Below are 19,436 nucleotides of genomic sequence, written 5' to 3'. Positions count from 1 at the left end.
TCCATGATGGAGCCCTACTCTCTTTTGCAGGTGTGTCTGGGTGCAGTTGCAGGCAAGTGAAGCTCTAGCCAGCTTGGCTCCACCATGTTCATTGGACAAGCTGGGATGAAAGAGGCAGTGGAGCAGAAGGAAGCATAGAAGCACCTGACCTCCAGTGTATCCCCACTGATCTTAGGAGAACCATATATTTTGGGGATGAAATGCCTACTTGTTCCACAGGGATGGGGAGGGATAAAACCCCATCTCTGTTAAAAAGATCTGGTGGAAACTCCCATAAGAAGCTCAGGGAGTTCCATTTCCCATGTATGCTTTTCTACTTAGGGAATGATTTGGATCTAAGTAAAGACCTGATGATTTGTTTCATTGACTTTAATGTGCAGTTCTACTCTGAAAAGTGACTCTAAAAAACATACCGTGGGCTGTTACCAATTCCATAATAAAGACAGTCAATTTACAAGTGAAAAGCAGCTTTTTTCCTAACTGCCCATCCTGCAGCATAGCTGGGGCTTTAAGGGTATGTCTACACTGCAATTAGACACTGTGACACTCTGTACCTCAGGGGAGCACCCTGTAACCCCCCATATTCATTATTTATATATAATTGTGATATTCATTTAAAGTGTGCCATTTAAGATATCATGGGAAAGGCTATGATCTGCTGAAAGCCATTGTTCTATCTAAATATGTATATCCTTAGTGCATATGAAGTTATGAGATTGTGTCGTATGGTTGTCACTAAAATATGCTGTGAACTGGGGAATCGCCAAGATATTAGATCCCCAGAAACAAGAACAAGGGAGCTAACCAATGCCCAGGCGGGTGTCGAACAACTATCAAAAGCCATGGTCAAGCAAGAGAGTTACAATTCAAAGACTCACTTGCACAAAGAGAGATTACTCAACCAGAGAAATTACTCAACCTTGTCTGGTGACTGAGCAATGCCCACCAGACGTGCCTTGACTTAGGTTCTCCAAGCACAGGGAACAAGGGTATAAAACAGAACACAGTGGCCCCATGCTTCGTCTTTTCTCTTCTCCCCCATCTACGCTGAGGGCAACGAGAACACTGGAGCTGAAGAGACTGGTCCTGAAGCTAAGAGGGAAAGCCTGTGTATGAAAAGACTGTGACCAACCTGCAATATCCAGTGGGGTGAGAAAAACTGCTTAATCTAGATGTTGCCCAGTCTATAGGTTGAGAGTTTAGACTGCGTACTTATATATTTTATTTTATTTTGGTAACCACTCTGACTTTTTGCCTATCACTTAAAATTTATCTTTTGTAATCAGTAAACTTGTTTTGCTCAGGAAAGGGTCTTGAGCAATGCAAGAGGGTATATTACTAAGGAACAAGGATGGAAGCTGTGGAGATTTGGCTGGTGCCTTTCTGGTGTGATTCATGAGTGGCCCTGGGAGCATTCATACAATCCAGCCAGGTGTGGGGCTTCACATGCAGTTGTATGGAGTGGTAACAGCACCTAGAGGGCTTTGCTACTTGCCACCATTGTGAGAGAGACAACCCAGATTAATGATTTAAGGGGGAACAGCAGTCCCACAGTCCCAGGTTGTACCCTAGGGATCCTGTTACAGACACCCATGGCGGGCCCATGCCAACTGACAAGCTTGTGTCAGCTGACAGGCTTCCCGGGTAGACATTCGGGGCAGGTCTACACTATGGCAGAGATCGACACTCTGAGATCGATCCACTGGCAGTCGATTTAGCAGGTCTAGTAAAGACCCGCCAAATCGACTGCAGATCGCTCTCCAGTTGACCCCTGTACTCTACCCCCAATGAGAAGAGTAAGGTAAGTTGATGGGAGATTTTCTCCCGTCGACCCCCCGTGGTGTAGACTCTGCGGTAACTCGATCTACGGTAAGTCAACTCGAGTTGCACAGCGTAGATTGACTTACCCCAGTAGTGTAGACATAGCCTCAGGCTCAGTCTACAGCCTGAAATCTGTGTCCCTCCTACTTTGCAGAGTCCTAGGGCCTGCACTCCAGCCTGAGCCAGAACATCTACACTACAATTAAACAGCCCCTTAGCCTGAGTCAGCTGGCACAGGCCAGTCATGGGTTTTTAAACTGTAGTGTAGATACAACCTGGGACTCAAGCTTGTTTCTTTCCTTTGTCTGCATCATCCCCATTAATAAAGGTTCTGTTATTATGGTCTCACTCCCATAAGACCATAGTTAAGGAAGCAATGGAATGTTCTGTTTTAGAGGGTCTGTACCTCAGTGCGGGAGTAGTGGAAGGTCCCAAAAGTGTGGGGGCACCGGCGCCTGAACCATGGCCTTGCTCCCGTGCACCACCCCTTCCCCCGCCCCAGTCCTCCCCCCCCGCCCCCCGCCCCGCATTGCTCATGTGTAAGGCCAGTAAAAAGTGTGGGCCATGGCCTTCTGTCCCCCCAGTTCCAGCACCCCTGCCTCAGTGTCTCATCTTTTTTCAGATTCCTTTTTGTAAGCATGCTGTGAGGAATTTGAACCAAATTTCAGCTACAATGAATGTTCATGCAGTGACCTCCCATGTGTTTGTATGTTGTTGGCTTTTTAGGAAATTTGGGAAAAACTTGATTACTCTTCCCACTGAGTATACATTTGCTGCCATCTCCTGCCATTGTGAGATCAGAGATAATCAACCACTCACCACTCCCTCCTTCCAGTTCATTTGCATACCTGTGGAGAGTCACTAGTACCCTGGTTGTCATGGCAATGGCTGCCTTTGGTAATGGACTTCCCTCTGCCGACCATAACATTACCACAAGGAAGAGTCCACGAGGACCTGTAATGAAAGCTGGCAGAAGTGACTGCCTGGGAAAGTTCAGTGCAAGTGACTTGCCCAGCATCCAAAAGGAACCCTGTAGCAGGGGCGCCACTTTTTACTGGCTGGCCGTAAGGGTAAACAACGGGAGGCTAGGGAGAGGGGGCGGGGCAGCACAGGGCCCCTTACTTTCAGGGATCTTCTGGTGCTCCTGCCTCGTTGGCATTCAACTGCCTTAACTGAAGAGACTGGCCTTTCTCTTCCTGCAGTCTCCTGCCTCATTCATCACAAACCTTCCAACTGCTGCAACAGAGGAGGTAAATGACAGCCTCCTTTGTTTCACTCATTCCTTTCCAAAGTAGGTCCATCCTGTGCGCTAAGGGTAGATACACACACACACACAACCCCATGGCTGTCCCATGTCAGCTGACTCACACTCAACAGGGCTTTGGCTGCAGGGCAATAAACTTGCTGTGTAGATATTCAGGCTGGGGGGGGGGGGGAATAAATAAATAAATAAATTCAGCACACCCAAATATAAGGTTAAAAAGCTGAAGTTAAGCACCAGGTATCTATAACTTAACAAAACAAGCCACAAAAATCGTGAAGAAAATGGAGAAGTTACCCTATCCTTTTGCAAAAAGAAAAGGAGTACTGGTGGCACCTTAGAGACTAACCAATATATTTGAGCATGAGCTTTCGTGAGCTACAGCTCACTTCATCGGATGCATACTGTGGAAATTGCAGAAGACATTATTATATACACAGACACCATGAAACAATACCTCCTCCCACCCCACTCTCCTGCTGGTAATAGCTTATCTAAAGTGATCATCAAGATCATCTTGATATAAGCTATTACCAGCAGGAGAGTGGGGTGGGAGGAGGTATTGTTTCATGGTGTCTGTGTATATAATAATGTCTTCTGCAATTTCCACAGTATGCATCCGATGAAGTGAGCTGTAGCTCACGAAAGCTCATGCTCAAATATATTGGTTAGTCTCTAAGGTGCCACCAGTACTCCTTTTCTTTTTGCGAATACAGACTAACACGGCTATTACTCTGAAACCTATCCTTCTGATTCATGTTGGGGTCAACTGCAAGTCATTCACTTTGTGTCTTTGTGTACTTTGCAAAATAAAGTGCCTAGAACACTGTTGGTGCCATAAATAAATAATAAAAGAGCAAAACCTCTCCTTTTTCAATATTTTATGGCTTGTTTTTACTATTAAGTGATTCTCTTAGCTTTTTAGACCTATTTGAGTGTGTAATAGCTCTGTTCTATTAATTATTCATATGAATGTTTATTAATTTGAGCACTGATTAATGTGCTCAATTCAGTACAGGTCATGGAATTATTTTGTGAATTATTGGCATTTGGTGACTGTCCTTTTGTGCACTGTGGGGGGATTAAGAACCTTTACAGAATTTAAAAAACATTCTGCATTTTGTATAGTAATTGGCCAGATTTTCAGCTGGGGTAAATCAACATACCTTCAATGGAGTTATGCCAGTTAACAGCCGCTGAGGATCTGGTCCATTATATACATCCATTTCCTAACTTACAAGAGTCATTTGACTGTAGTCATTCGAGTATGTGGAATCCAAGTCTAAAAAACAGCTGCTGGGCTTGCTGATCTACTTCACTGGTCCACATAATATATATCCTTTCACTAGCAACAGAACTGAAAGAAAGAAAACTGGAAATCTTCACCAGACAGGATGTTTTAATAATATCTAAGTGTGATTAAAATGCCGACTATAAATAACCTAACAGCTCTCACATGAAGTTGTTCAGCTGAAGGGCATCTAAAGGACATGATGGAAAGTAAATCTTGAAGCCAAGGGTTATCAGTTTTACAGCAAGCTCAGTCAGACTGCAGCATCTATAAGCTACATTAGTGATGAATAGTTTAAATAAATCAACTCTGAATTCTACAAAATACTTTCAGCTTTGGGGTGCTATAGTTCTGCAAATATTTGCATCCATTTATCTAGGATTTCTATCAAGACATGTTCCTTGTATTGATATTATTGGGAGGGGGGAACCCCATACCAATATTAAGGTTGAGAAATCAAACACTGAAAATCAAGAGATGCAGAGTTGGAGTCAACAGGTCAACTGTATCTCTACCTCTAAATGCTTATGCCTTGAAATATGTCCTCTCTTTACATTAGAAATTATTTGTCAGTTAATTATACGTGGTACAGTTAGCAATGACTACAATTAAGCTTGAGTAACACTTTGCATTGCAAGACCCTGTTTTCAGTTATTTAATTTAATTGTTTGGCCTGAAATTCTCTATGTTGTTTGTCTGCCTCAGGTTGATTTTTTTGAAAATTTAAATAATCTGAAAGTTCTAATTCTCAGAAATGAAGGAATAAGTATTTTGTGTTGTCATGTTAAAAAATTTGTACAGGAGTTTTGTTCAGAAGCATTAACTTCATGCTTCGGAGCACAGAATAGAAATGTGTCAGGGAGATGAGACTGGCATTGTGGTGCCTTTTGTTGTCCGTGTGAAAATTCACACAAATTCGGTTAAGTTATAAGCCCTTTAAAAAATCTCAGTGCGCACATGCTCAGTAGAGACCAGTTTGCCAGCTAAATTCTCATCTGCACTGGGCGTGCTCCAGCACTTCACAGCTGCCATATGCTGAGCAGGCTGCATAGAAGCGCTATCCCCACAGATCAACTGAGCATGCACCAACCCAGAGCTGCAGGATTTTCCAGTGTGCATACTCACATTCATGATCTCAGAATTTACTTTCCACAGGTATTCTGCAACGTTGCTAAAACAAGGACTTAAAGCTGAACATTTTTGCTAATAAACATACTAGTTAGAACATTTGTGGGAAGTGAACACAAACTGGGCGTTAGAGTCAAAACGAATGTATTTCTTTTCATGCTGAGTGGTTATTTAGAATGATTATATGTTGTGGGGCTATTATTTATTTTGGTATACTGATTTAGTGTATTTAAATAATTGTCAGAGGTACCTAGACTTATAGAGGCACCTCTTATCATTTTATAGATTGAAATAATATATTCTATTGAATACTAGCATTTTTTGGTAATATTCATAGAGCTCTCTTTTCACAACACCCTTGAGAAATATCAATCCCATTTTTCAGAAGGGAAGACTGAGATGCAGGGAGTTTAATACTTGCCCTAGGTCATACAGGAAAAGTGTGGCAGAGCTGGGAACAAATTTCATGGCTCTGTCTTGTGACATCACAAGACTAGACTTTCTATCTGATTTTATCTTCTTTAGTGGAGTTTCTGGGTATATCACATAATGCTGAGTACTTACATTAAGTAAAAAAGACACATACATAGCTAATCTGAATAGATAACTTGGAAATAGTGCTTCTGTGTCTTTCATAGTCAAATGCATCCCACAGTTTTCCAAAGACAGTGTGATTAAAAGCCCATATAAATAATGCATAACATTTCTAAGAAGGGGCCTTTTATTCCCCAATCAGCCCAATGCTGCTTGTTCTGATAGAGAGATTCATAGCATATCATAAGATGTTTGTGAATCATCATGTTGTTAATTATCCAGCTCAGAAAGCTTTTCCCAAAGCAAGGCTAGACTACAAGTTATTTATCAAGATTTGCATTATACATAAGCAGGTGAAAAATGTTCTGCTTGTTAATCTTTATGTAAGTGCTGCCAACCACAGCATCACAACAGCGCCTAACACTGAGAACTTTGATTGTACAATCTGCACAATGAGATGGGGACAGGCTGATACACCTGATCTTCCTCTACCTTGCACCAAAATACCTACAACTGATACAGACAATCCATAATAACTTGAAACAATCCATTTACAATGAATTTACAAGAGAAGGAAAGAGGATTAAAAGGCTAAACTAGAAAGCTGCTGAAAGTTAGAGCTGGTCCAAAAAAAAAAAAGCTGAATGATTTTTGTCAGTGATTTGAGTTTTTGAAAAGTTTTCATCTGTGCTACAGAAAACCCTCAGCTCCCTCTGCAGTCAGTCGATAAGACTAGAGAGCACTCAGCTCTTCACATGGAAGAGGCTTTCTCAGGCTGTCACTACAATGCTCACCATTTGTGCTTGAGAGGATAAGCAAGTCTCATCACGTGTGGCATTCTACTCCATAGCCCCGCCCCCTAGGGTCTTAAATTCCCTGCTTCTATGACTCTGTTGAAGTTATTCAACATGGTTGAATCTGGACCTTCACCTCTTGCTGAGATTTCCACATATAGCCTTTAACAGAGTAAAGATGATATCTTGCTTTGTTATCCATATGTGAGTATAGAGTATCTATTCACTCTTATACTCTGAATACTGCACACAAATAAAATGTTTCACGATGTTCAGGATTCAGTACAGGTCATATAGCAGCTATGAAATCACACTGGGATGAAGACAGTATGAATGTTTAACCATCCATCATCAATCTCTAAAATTCATTCATCACTTGCCTTGGAGGGAGAAGGCAGAGATATTGTCATGTAACTGTGACCTGTAACTAAGGCCTAGCAGTAACTATGAAGAAGGCAAAGTATTTTTGAAAAATCCAGCACCAGTCCAAAGCTTTGCCTTCCCACACTTCTGAACCAGTCAAGAATACTTTCAAATTCAGTTGTTTGGATGTTGTTTCAAGTTCCCGCTTCCATTATTACTGAGCTACTCAACCCTTGGAAACCTCGCCCATACCTCCTTATTAAACAACTACAGCATTCTGCAGAATAGTCCAGAACAGTAGAGTAACACAATACAAGATTACACTGGTACAGTACATTAGTGTGAGATTCCAAGAATGCTGGGCAAAGAGACATGCTGCACCATCAGCAAAAGCTATTTACGCTTAAAAAAGGGAAGTCACATATAGGGTGAATACAACCCATGATGAAATCTGACACAAGCCTATGCACCCCTTAACTCCCATTCAGTGGCGTAGCCTCAGGGCCGTCCTTAGGATTTATGGGACCCTATGCAGTATTATTGAACTGGTGCCCCTATGCCCGCTGGCAGCCTGGGCTCACAGCCTGGGGGGGGTGGGAGGAGGGATGAGGCAGCAAAGGATATGAAGACTCATGGCGGTGGAGAGTCACAGTTCCCCACAGAGACCCCCGTACCCTCTCCCTCACGCAGAAAGCATGGCGCCGGCACATTAGGCTCTGTGAATATGACCCCTGCCTAAGGAGACTGCAGCGTGCTCTGGGTATGCGGGAGCCAACCCGCTTTTACCTGCTGTCATGGGCGGCGGGTGAAGTTGCCGCTTGGGGAGGCTAGCTCCCCTGCCCACTTCTTCTGCCTTTGGGCCTGCCCATACTCCACCTGCTCTGGCTCAGGCCCCGCCCCCACTCTGCCCAGGCCCAGCCCTCTCCCCACTGTCTCCCTCCTCTCTTCCCTCCCCCTCCCTGCTCACCCCCCTTCCAGCCAAATCCCTGAACCCAAATGAAGCAAATGACATTTGGAGGGAAAACAAACAAACAAACTAACAAAACCCAACCACACATACTTTTGCAATTTCTTTCTAAAGAAAATGAATAATGTTTTCCACTGCATGCCAGATGGTGAAGACTGGACATGCAGAAGGTACCTAATTAAAAGCACTAAATTTGGGAATAAAAAATGTCAGTCACAGGTTTTTTGATATGCCCTGAAGTTTGTCAGATGTTTATTTGCAAAAACTTTGTAGTAAGGGTGAGTCAGCTGTCTTGCTGAATACAACATTAAATATTATGGAATACATGATGCAGCTCTTCTCTGTTTTACATTTTCTTAATCAGTATTTCTAAGCTGATTTTATATTTTAAATGTACTCTTAAGCCTTCATTAAGTAATCATTCCAGATTACTACATATTTAACTCACTGAAACAAAGACATTATTTTAAATTAATCAGTCACAGAGTGATTGTGTTCATAACAATGTTCATTGCTTTTAGAAAAAGGGAACACTAATTTACTTTGTGTGATCTCCGTAACAATAGACATGTTTATGAAATTTCACCAACTTTAAAAAATATGTTTCCAAAGATTTTAGGCATAACAAAGGATTTTATATCTTACTAGGTACCGATTTTGCAGGAGAGTTCTCTTAAAACTAGTTCATCAGATAGTCCAAGGTAAAGAAAGGGAAACTCTTTGTCCAGCTATCTGGAAGGAAAGGGGTGTTGTCCCTTTAAAGGCTCTCTTCAACGTGGGAGGGGAAAAAGGTGTGTGGGAAGGGAGAAAGGGATGGGGAGAAAGGACAGGAAGACTTTGGAAGCAAGGTTTTTTTACTATAGTAATTAAAATTAAAATGTATATTTTAGATAAGGGTGGTCTTTTGAAGGATTTATTTAAAAAACTATACATCTGACGATCCAAGCATTTAAGGCTAAAGATGATTGTGCATCTAAAAAACTATGCAAGGATTTCTTAAGAGATGTGATTTTATAATCTTCACCAACTCACTAATGAAATATTTTTCAAGCAAATTTTAAACTAAGGTCCTGTAGCCCAACATGTTCTGAATAAACATGACAGAAATGCACAACTGTTTTTGTCAGTAAATTCAGAAACTGACAGTATATACCTGTGGGTTGGTAAATGCCTGTTAAAGGGCTTCATTACCACTTGAATGGTTCTTTAACAGTTTCAATGTTGCGCAAATAGGTCTGGAAGGCTTTTTCATTTTTAAGTTACTAGCGGCTTGTCTACACTTACATTTTATAGCGCTCTAACTTGCTGGCTCAAGGGTGTGAAAAATCACTCCTCCCCCCCCCCCGAGCACAGCAAGTCTGAGTGCTTTAAAGCGCTAGTGTAGACAGACTCCAAGTGCTGGGAGCCGCGCTCCCAGCGCTCGGAGCTAATCCCCTTGTGGAGATGGATTACTCGCACTTCAAAGTGCTGCCATGGGAGCATTCCCGCGACAGCGCTTTGAAGTTTCCAGTGTAGCCATGCCCTAGGCCTCCTCCGGAGGAAGACTCACCAGGCTGCAGCAGCCTGCTGTGTGGGAGCCTGCAGGAAGGGTCAGAACAGGGATAGGAAGAGCTGGGAGGGGGTGGACACTAAAATCCAGGGTGCCCCAAGTTTTCAGTTGCCCTACGCAGCCACATATGCTGCGTATGCCTAAGGATGGCCCTGTGTAGCCAGGATGGCACATGTGGGTGGGCCCCAACTTGGGGTGGGTGTGCAATGATGTGGGGTAGGAGCAATCGGGACCACGTCTCCCCTCCTCTAGCCAGCCTTGCAGGGGGGAATAGATGCTCTGGCCAGGGCCCCTGGAAAAATGGGAGGGCCAGGAAAAATATGCCACCATTCCCGCCTGGGGCTTGGGGCTTGCCCTGCTGTGCCTGATGCTCCAGCCCAGGAGCAGGGTTGGGGGCTTACCCCGCTCTACCCTCCCAGTGCTCCAGCAGGGAGCAGGATCGGGGCACGAGGGCTTGCCCTGCTATGCCCACCCAGCGCTCCCGCCGGGGAATGGGGTCGGGGGCTTGCCCAGCTTTGCCTGGCGCTCCAGCCAGGGAGCAAGGTCAGGGGCTTGCCCCGCTCCGCCCTGCCCACCTGGCACACCAGCAGGGGCACAGGATCAGGGCACAGGGGTTTGCCCCTCTCTGGTGCTCCAGTTGGGGAGCAGGGGTCGGGGGCTTGCAAGCCCCCACACCCTGACCCCTGCTCCCCGGCTGGAGCACCAGACAGGAGGAGTGGGGCAAATGCTGGGGTGGGAGCAGAGGTGGGGCTGAGGGTGTGTGCCTGGGTGCTAAGTGGGTGGGCCACAGCTCACCCAGTCCCACCAGTGGCTACGCTCCTGTTCCCACTTAAACTAAGAGCTTTTTATCACTCTAATTAATCCTCACTATTCTGATCCTTCAAGTTTATATAGAATATTATCATGTTCCCCCTTAAATCTTGAACTTGCAAACACTTATACACAAGCTTTACTTTAAACAGGGTATGGGGCTCAACAGGGTTCACTGGGTGAAACTTAGTGGCCTGGGATATGTAGGAGGTCAAACTAGGTGATCTAATGGTTTCCTCTGGCCTTAAACGCTATGAATCTGTTGAAGTTAATGTGACTACTCACCAACTTGAAGTTAAACACCTGCATAAACATTTGCAGCACACTGGGCTTTGGTCAGTTCTTAGCCAGCTTATGCTTATTTAACATTGTCAGTATTTCATCTGATATAAGCTTTTAGCATTAGCCTTATTTGTTGTTCTTCTTTTAATTGAATGTCATTTGGCAATATCTTTATAGTATTGACACACCCAGGACTGAAAGCTCTTTATCAAGTGGTTAATTCCCCACAATGTTTTGCTTGTCCCCCATGTGCTGTGCTAGGCTGTTGCATAGATCACCACATTCACATGTGTTCTAGGAAAGCTTCCTTTAACTGCCCCCTAATAAAACACCTGCATTTCCAAGATTTTGCTGCTTTCTGATGTTATTGGATCATTTAGTGGGGTCAGCCACCTCCCATGCACCCCGCTAATAATTTCTCCCTCAAATGGCTTCTTAAACTCCACTCAGGAGTTACTTGCTCATTCACCATCCCATCTCAAGGGTCCAAGTTTAGTCACATAAATAAAGCTCCAAAATAAAACCCAAAGTCCCTAAACACAGTCCATCAGTTTTACTCTCTTACCAGGTCACTTCCAGACTTTTCTTGTCTGTTATCTCAGTAAGGAAACACTACACCTTACATCCCTCTGTGGGAGCCAACTCATTCCTAGCAGTCTCCAATTCACTCTACTCCCAAGCCTTCCAGCCTAGGTCCTTTCCTGCTTTGACAGGCCCTACCTGTTTGGAGCCTCAGGGCTTGGGCTCTAGCTCCCTGGGAGCAAGCTCTTCCCTACAACAGCTTATGGGTTCCTGCACTTTCCCAACCCTCCCCCACCTCTACAACCACCTGCTGCCCTTATAGGGAATTACCTGATCGGATCCAGGCATGCCTCCTTAATAATCTGGGTTGGCTGGCCCCAGGCTCTCCAGCCCTTAAGGGGTAAGCCGCCCTGTTGCAGGCCAGAATGTGACAAGAGTACAAAGAGATGCAAGGGAGTAGCAATCTTTCCTACACAGTTAGTTAGGGGGGCTAACCAGACATTGAGTCCAGAAATGTACGAATAAATGAGGAACATGCAGCATAGCTGGTGGGTTGGGAATGGATGGACCCTTGACTCCCCCTTTCTTATTCACTGGCCAGAGTATCTGAGCTATCTTATGTTGTGGAGGCAATAATTTATTGATGGTACAGGTCAGTGGTAAATTACTATCTGCTCAGGAGCAAGGAGGGAGCAGGGAAGGAATTATGAGTCACAGGGATGTCTCTCAGTGAATTCCTGGCTTCGCTGAATCTCTTGACAAAACTTTGACCATTGACTTCAAGAGGTACAGGATTTTACTAAGTGTCTCCTGGAACTTCTCATAAGGGCATGCATCTTAAAGTATCACCTCTTGCTCAGGGCTGTACCCAAATTTACAATCTAAGCTAATATGTTCCCGAGTCATTAAACTCACAGAATATAACACGTTTGGCCCTGTGCATTTAATGTAGGTATCTTAGAATAAATCTTGATATTTTTAATACTTCAGTTAATGAATACTGAAAAAAGATTATTTTAGGCCTACAACACTTAAGCATAGACACATTAAGGGCAGGGTGGGTAGAAACCAGCAGCAGTAGGCCTCACTTTAAAATAACAGACCAAAATCAATACAAATGTTTGCATTTCATTGTTTTCCATATGATTTATGACTGTATTTTTCACCTCTCTCTATTCAACAAAAAAGCAGAGAGGAAAATCATTAGATTAGAGAAACATAAAAAAGCATTCTTTACCATGTTGTTTTATTGTATTAGTTAACTCCTGACAAGCCTGGAGCTTATTCATAACCTAATGCATGGGGAATTTAATAACATAACTCCTGTTAACTCTAATGGAAGTTAAGCACATTAACTCCCTGTGGAATGAATGGAGAATGAAGTTAAAGTTCTAGCTTTCTTGGTTGTGGAGAAAAGCTTGACAACATTAACCCTAAAATGTCAAAGACCAAACGGCAAATAAAAAGCGCCTGACACTTATTGTATTTAAAAGTCTCATGGTTTTTAAGACAATCTCATGATTATACGGAGCTTGACTCATAATTTTTGAACACTTGATTTTGGCAGTACTGCAGACACAATGACCCTGATTTTTAGTTGCTCTGTTCCCATGCTGAGTGCAGGTGTGAAAGAGTGTGGGAGTGGGAAAAGGTAGCTTTACATCAGCTTTGCGTTCCCCATAGTGTGAGAAGCAGAGAAAAGTGGGTAGACAGTCTGCTATGCTGCGTGCACTTAACCCTGTGGGACAAACTCTGTCCTCGGTTACCCTAGAGTAACTGTATTGACTTCAGTGGATTTTCATCAGTGTATACGATCAGAATTTTGTCCCTAATTCTCCTTTCTAAGAGTATGAATTTATTAAACGTATGTGTGATGGGTTGGACCCCTTGGGAAGTCACTTGATGTGCTGAGATACCACTGAGTCTACCTGTTCTGCCAGCATGGGCCCCCTTTTACCTGTGTTGCTGAGCCAGATTCTTAAAACCTCCTCCAACACACACACAGGTAGGGACACACCCAGCTGCAGATCAGCTCTGGGAAGACTCAGTTTAAGGGACTCGCTCCAGCACTCAGATGGCCACCTCACTTGGAGTACAGGCCCACAGATATATTATATTCGCCTCTTCTCTCAATGTCGAAGAAGGTATGCACAATTTCTCAACCCCCCTCCCCCCCCAGTTAGAAATCACATAAACTGGGTTATATTATAAGCCAGAAATAAATTTATTAACTATAACAGGTGTATTTTAAGTAGTTAAGGAGGTAGCAGACAGAACAAGGCAGATTACTAAGAAAATAAGACAGAGCATGCAAACTAAGCTTAATACACTAACGAAACAGGTTACAGGTGGGTTCTCACCCTAAATGTGGTTCTAATAATCTTCTTCACAGGCCAGATGCCCTTCCAGCCTTGGCCCAGTTCTTTCCCCATGTTCAGTCTTATTTGTTTCCAGCTGTCGTCTTAGATGGGGTAGCAGGGGAGAATTGATGACCTGGATTACCTCACTCCCCACCCTTAAATAGGATTTGCATAAAGTGGGAGTCCTTTGTTTCCTAGTTTGACACCTCCCTCACTTACAGTGGAAAGTTACAAGAAGTCCCAGGTAATGTTTTAGCATCAGGTGACAAGACCACCTGACTCTATAGGGCCCTCATAGCCATTCTTCACAGGCAGACTCACACGTTCACAGGAAGATTAAGCTCTTTTACAGTCCATTGTCCTTGTTGATGGGCCATCCTCCCTGTCTGGCTTTTCCATTGTTGTACAGTAACTCCCCACTTAACATCCTCTCGCTTAACGTTGTTTCGATCTTACGTCCCTGATCAATTACAGAACATGCTCCATGTAAAATTGTACAATGCTTTTCTATAACATCGTTTGGCTGCCTGCTTTGTCCACAGCTGGCAGCCCCCCTATCAGCTCCCCTATGCCCCCGCACAGCGCCTCCCGCCAGCCGGCATACCCCGCGGACCAGCGCCTTCCCCCTCCTCCCCCTGCCTCCCGAATGCCGCAAACCAGCTGATTGCCATGGGCAAGAGGCAGGGGAGGGAGCGGGGAGGCTACGTGCCAAGTCCTCGCTCCTCCCCCCACCCTCCTGCCCCCTGAACATCGCAAGCCAGCTGATTGCCGCGGGCAGGAGGGAGGGGGGAAGAGCAAGGACACGGCGTGCGGACTAAAGGGGGGGGGAAGAAGAGGTGGGTTAAGGGTGGGGGCTTGGGGGAAGGGGTGGAGTGAGCGGGCCGAGGGTTGAGCCCCCTGTCCCTGGTGCTTGCAGAGTAGGGGAAGCTGCCCATGCTGCTGCGCAATGTGCTTCTCCTAGCCTACAGCACCGTCAGCTTCCTTGCCTGCCTCAGTATCTCCAGTGCCAGTGGGCTGTGCCTGTGTGGGGTAAGGCGAGGGCACCTCCCAACTATAGTACTGTACTGTACTGTATGGCAAAAAAAATTTCCCTGGAACCTAACCCCCTCCCCCCATTTACATTCATTCTTATGGGGAAATTGGATTTGCATTTTCCAGGAACATAACTACAACATTAAGTGAGGAATTACTGTACCTAAAGTGTTGGCAGTGGGCATCACCCAAAGTAGCATAGTTGAAATACAGGTACATAGTCAATATTCCTAATTTCAGATACAGAAATGATACATGCATACAAATAGGAAAATCACATTCAGTAAATCATAACCTTTCCAATGATATCTCACATGAGCCATCTTGCATAAAGTATATCTTAGTTATGTCATATTTATATCATAAGCATATTTTCATAAAGAATATGGAATGACACATCACAGTATGAATTAAGTAATTTCTAAGTAACCTCTATAATATACTCTCTCTTTTTCATAGGCGCGCATGAAACTGCCTCAGTACACTATTCTGTCATTTTAAGCCATATTAACTATTATAAACTAACAATATAAAATGGCTGGTTCCCAAACAGTTTTCCTCTTCCTGGCTAAACAATAGTCTCAGATTTTGTACACACGTACAAGCCAAATGTACTTTTAAAATAATATTGTAGTGAACATCTCAGACCTGAAAAATTCTGAATGTTTGATGACTTATGCAGAGAAAGTGATCAACTTATCCTATATTTTCTGGAATTAACATGCATTGTATAAAGAGAGAATAGTGTTGCTATTCAGTTGGGTCCCTGAAGCCTAGCTGTTAATATTAATTAAACCAATCGCATTCACTTAGGGATAGATTTTGCAACCCTTACGCAGTTTGATGAGCACTTACTCATCTGAGTAGCCCTACTGAAGTGAGCAAGAGGTAATCTGTGTTAATAAGGATTGCGGAATTTACCTTTTTTTGACTTAAAAACTATGGGCCAAATCCTCTCTCTGTTTTTACTCAGTCCTTATGCAGACAAAACTTTTACTGAAGTCAAGCATAAATAGCATTGAGTAAGAACAAATTGACTATCAACCTTCTCCACAAAAATTAATTGTATCTACCAAGGCATCCATTGCAAATATTTTAATAGACCAAAATCCTGTGCTGTGCTTATTCTATCTGGTTTAAAGCGCTGCTTGTTTCCTTACAACAGTTGTCTTTTCTAAGAGATTGTGGTCCTCCTCCTGTGAAGTGTGGAGCATCTCTGGTGAGAATGAAGTCAATGGCAATATAGATGCTCCATACTTCACAGGAGGAGGACCACAATCTCTTAGAAAAGACAACTGTTGTAAGGAAACAAGCAGTGCTTTAAACCAGACAGAATAAGCAACCTGATGCCATGAAATCCTAGCTCAGCACTAAACAAGATCGGGCCATTAGTAAACAGCACGGATTGTCACTATTTACCATTGTCCTATCCCAGCTTTTTACCTCCATATGTATCAGCAGACATCCTGCCTTGCTATCTTCACAACAACAGACTCTAAATATAACACCATCTTACCAGGATAAAGTAGTGTAACAGCATACACATTTCCTTTTCTTTTCCTCACCAGTAACATTTTACAATAACACACTAATCCTTAATAACATGAGTAATAGGGATTGTACCAAGATAGACATAATACAGTACATCACTGAAACCAGTATAATGATCACTGTCATGATTAATTCAAGAATGGTGAAAAACCCATAGTACTGTCCACACCCTGTGGAGATCACTGAATATTTCAGAATTATACGATATATCCTGTATTTCTACTATTTTGACTTCAAGTCACACCACCACCTCCTATTTTGGCATGAGGCAAAGCAATTTTGAAATGAAGAAAACAAAAACCAACCTAATCTAGATCGCCATCAATGAGAGAAAATCTGTATTTTTAGGACTTTCCTCTAAGAGTCTTCTGTTCTTGTTAGTACCCATCCAGTAAGATGATATATTTTAAACCCTGACATTTTACAATGTAGCTTTTATAGATAATTTCAGGTTACATTTGTCATAAGATGATATAAAATGTGTAAATAATATACCAAAACAAAAGGCCTACATTTTCTAATCTATTTCAGTCTGCCATTGATTACATTGGACTTTGCAATGGCTGCTGCATCATTTTGAAATTAAATAAGCAAGCAAATAACTAAATTAATCCCAAATATGTAATTTGCCATCATGTTTTTAAGAACAATATAAACTTTCAGATGCCTCCATTTTAGGTTGATTCTTTTCTATGGACATGTCTGACAAGATTAAATCTTTTATTTTGTGACATTTTTAATAATGTACATTTTGGTGTTGACTTCATGTTTTTCTTTATAGGAAAAAAGCGTCCATCAAAATGGATGTAGTAATTAATAACTGTAAGCTCAAACAGAAGACAAATGTATCAGAAATAGCAAAATTATCTAATAGTAGTTGTTTGGAAAAGATTTCTATTGCTTAGGAGGAACTCTTAAGGATCTATAACCAAACCACAATTATTTCTCAAGCAAGGTTTATCATTAAAAGCCAGTTAACCTAGTAATCTGTTTGTGTGGCAAAATTCATTCTCCGAAGCTCATACTAAAATGTATGGAGAATGAATTTTGCCACACAAACATATTATTATTACTAGCTGCTAGACTGAAAAACCATGGACAACTGCATTAACAGTGTAGCAAGCAGAAATGCCAAAGGAGATACTGACCTTAATTTGACACAGTCCACCCCTTTTCAGAACTGTATAGTTCTTCTTTTTCCCCACAATAACTTCTCTTACATGTGTTGAGCTGCTGAGATTTTTCTTTCCCCTTCTTCAGTACTTACATTATTTTCATTATTCACCCCCACCCTCTTTTAATGATTCTAAAGAGAAAAACAGAATTGTGCTCTGTTTACTCTCAGCAGCTACAGTAAAGCTGGAGAGCTTTTAAGCCCAATTAGTTCTAGATTGTTTGGCTAAATGGCAGTCACACTTCCTGCTATTCTTTCCCAACTTAGTTTTTCTGCTTCCAGTGGAGGTTTTTCCTTTTCTTGGACTATAAATAGGTCTGCCACTACACAGTATATAACAATAAAGAAGGCAGGAAATATATTTAAACAAAGGGGAGATCTTGTATTTTTGCTATTGAATACTTAAATGTATATAAAACTTTTAGAAGAAGTTTCTTGTTTTTCAGATGCTGTTCTCATCTATATGAGCAGAACATTATTGGTAATAAAATGTTATTAGATTTCATCCAGATCTATTACACAGCACAGTGATGGGACATAACAGCATCAGACTTCTTGACCTTACATAGTTTTCTTTAGTTACTAGTATTTCATTTTAATATTAATTTTGCTTACCCTCAAACTCCAGTGAGGGCTTTGTGGGATTAAACAAAGATTTCATGTGGGGATGTTTTAATAAAAGCAAACTAAAATGAACAAAACACTGTTTAGGGAATGCTCTAAATTAAGATTCCAAAATGTATATTTTAATAGGTGTAGGAATCACAGACCATATCTAATTTTGTGAATTTAGACCAATCCTCCAATTTGTCAAGGTCATTTTTAAATTCCAATGCTATCCTCCAAAGTGCTTGCAACTCCTCCCAGCTTGGGGTCATCTACAAATTTTATAAGCATACTCTCCACTACATTATCCAAGCCATTAATGAAAATATTGAATAATTTTGGAGCCAGGACTGACCCCTGAGGAACCCCACTAGTTACGCCCTCTTAGTGTACGTCTACACTACGGAATAAGGTCGAATTTATAGAAGTCGGTTTTTTAGAAATCGGTTTTATATATTCGAGTGTGTGTGTCCCCACAGAAAATGCTCTAAGTGCATTAAGTGCATTAACTCGGCGCAGTGCTTCCACAGTACCGAGGCTAGCGTCGACTTCCGGAGCGTTGCACTGTAGGTAGCTATCCCACAGTTCCCGCAGTCTCCGCTGCCCATTGGAATTCTGGGTTGAGATCCCAATGCCTGATGGGGCTAAAACATTGTCGCGGGTGGTTCTGGGTACATATCGTCAGGCCCCGCTTCCCTCCCTCCCTCCGTGAAAGCAAGGGCAGACAATCGTTTCGCGCCTTTTTTCCTGAGTTACCTGTGCAGACGCCATACCACCGCAAGCATGGAGCCCGCTCAGGTAACCGTCACCGTATGTCTCCTGGGTGCTGGCAGACGCGGTACGGCATTGCTACACAGTAGCAGCAACCCATTGCCTTCTGGCAGCAGACGGTACAGTACGACTGGTAGCCGTCCTCGTCATGTCCGAGGTGCTCCTGGCCACGTCGGCTGGGAGCGCCTGGGCAGACATGGGTGCAGGGACTAAATTTTTAGTGACTTGACCAGGTCATTCTCTTTAGTCCTGCAGTCAGTCCTATTGAACCGTCTTATGGTGAGCAGGCAGGCAATACGGATTGCTAGCAGTCGTACTGTACCATCTTCTGCCGGGCAGGCAAGAGATGACGATGGCTAGCAGTCGTATTGTACCATCTTCTGCCGGGCAGGCAAGAGATGACGATGGCTAGCAGTCGTACTGTACCATCTTCTGCCGAGCAGCCATGAGATGTGGATGGCATGCAGTCCTTCTGCACTGTCTGCTGCCAGCCAAAGATGTAAAAGATAGATGGAGTGGATCAAAACAAGAAATAGAACAGATTTGTTTTGTACTCATTTGCCTCCTCCCCCATCTAGGGGACTCATTCCTCTAGGTCACAGTGCAGTCACTCACAGAGA

At 43.0% G+C, this 19,436-nt stretch overlaps 1 protein-coding gene across 4 annotated transcripts in view; it reads right to left on the bottom strand.

Annotated features, from left to right (window-relative positions):
- RASGRP3 (RAS guanyl releasing protein 3) overlaps nucleotides 1-17,679 on the bottom strand; it is a 90,299-nt gene extending 72,620 nt beyond the window's left edge. Inside the window, exon 1 of one of the 4 annotated variants that reach the window (XM_007071645.4) lies at nucleotides 17,414-17,679. The gene's annotated coding sequence lies outside the window, so the exon portion shown is untranslated. Of the gene's footprint in view, nucleotides 1-11,365; nucleotides 11,612-17,413 lie in introns of those variants that run through there. The other 3 variants (XM_043543436.1, XM_043543437.1, XM_043543435.1) reach the window with 3 other exon arrangements.
- Nucleotides 17,680-19,436: the final 1,757 nt, after the last annotated feature.

Source organism: Chelonia mydas, chromosome 3, assembly GCF_015237465.2.
Source record: "Chelonia mydas isolate rCheMyd1 chromosome 3, rCheMyd1.pri.v2, whole genome shotgun sequence".
Lineage (NCBI taxonomy): Eukaryota > Metazoa > Chordata > Testudines > Cheloniidae > Chelonia > Chelonia mydas.
Note: the sequence above shows the minus strand (reverse complement) of the source record. Positions and strands in the feature narration are given on the sequence as shown.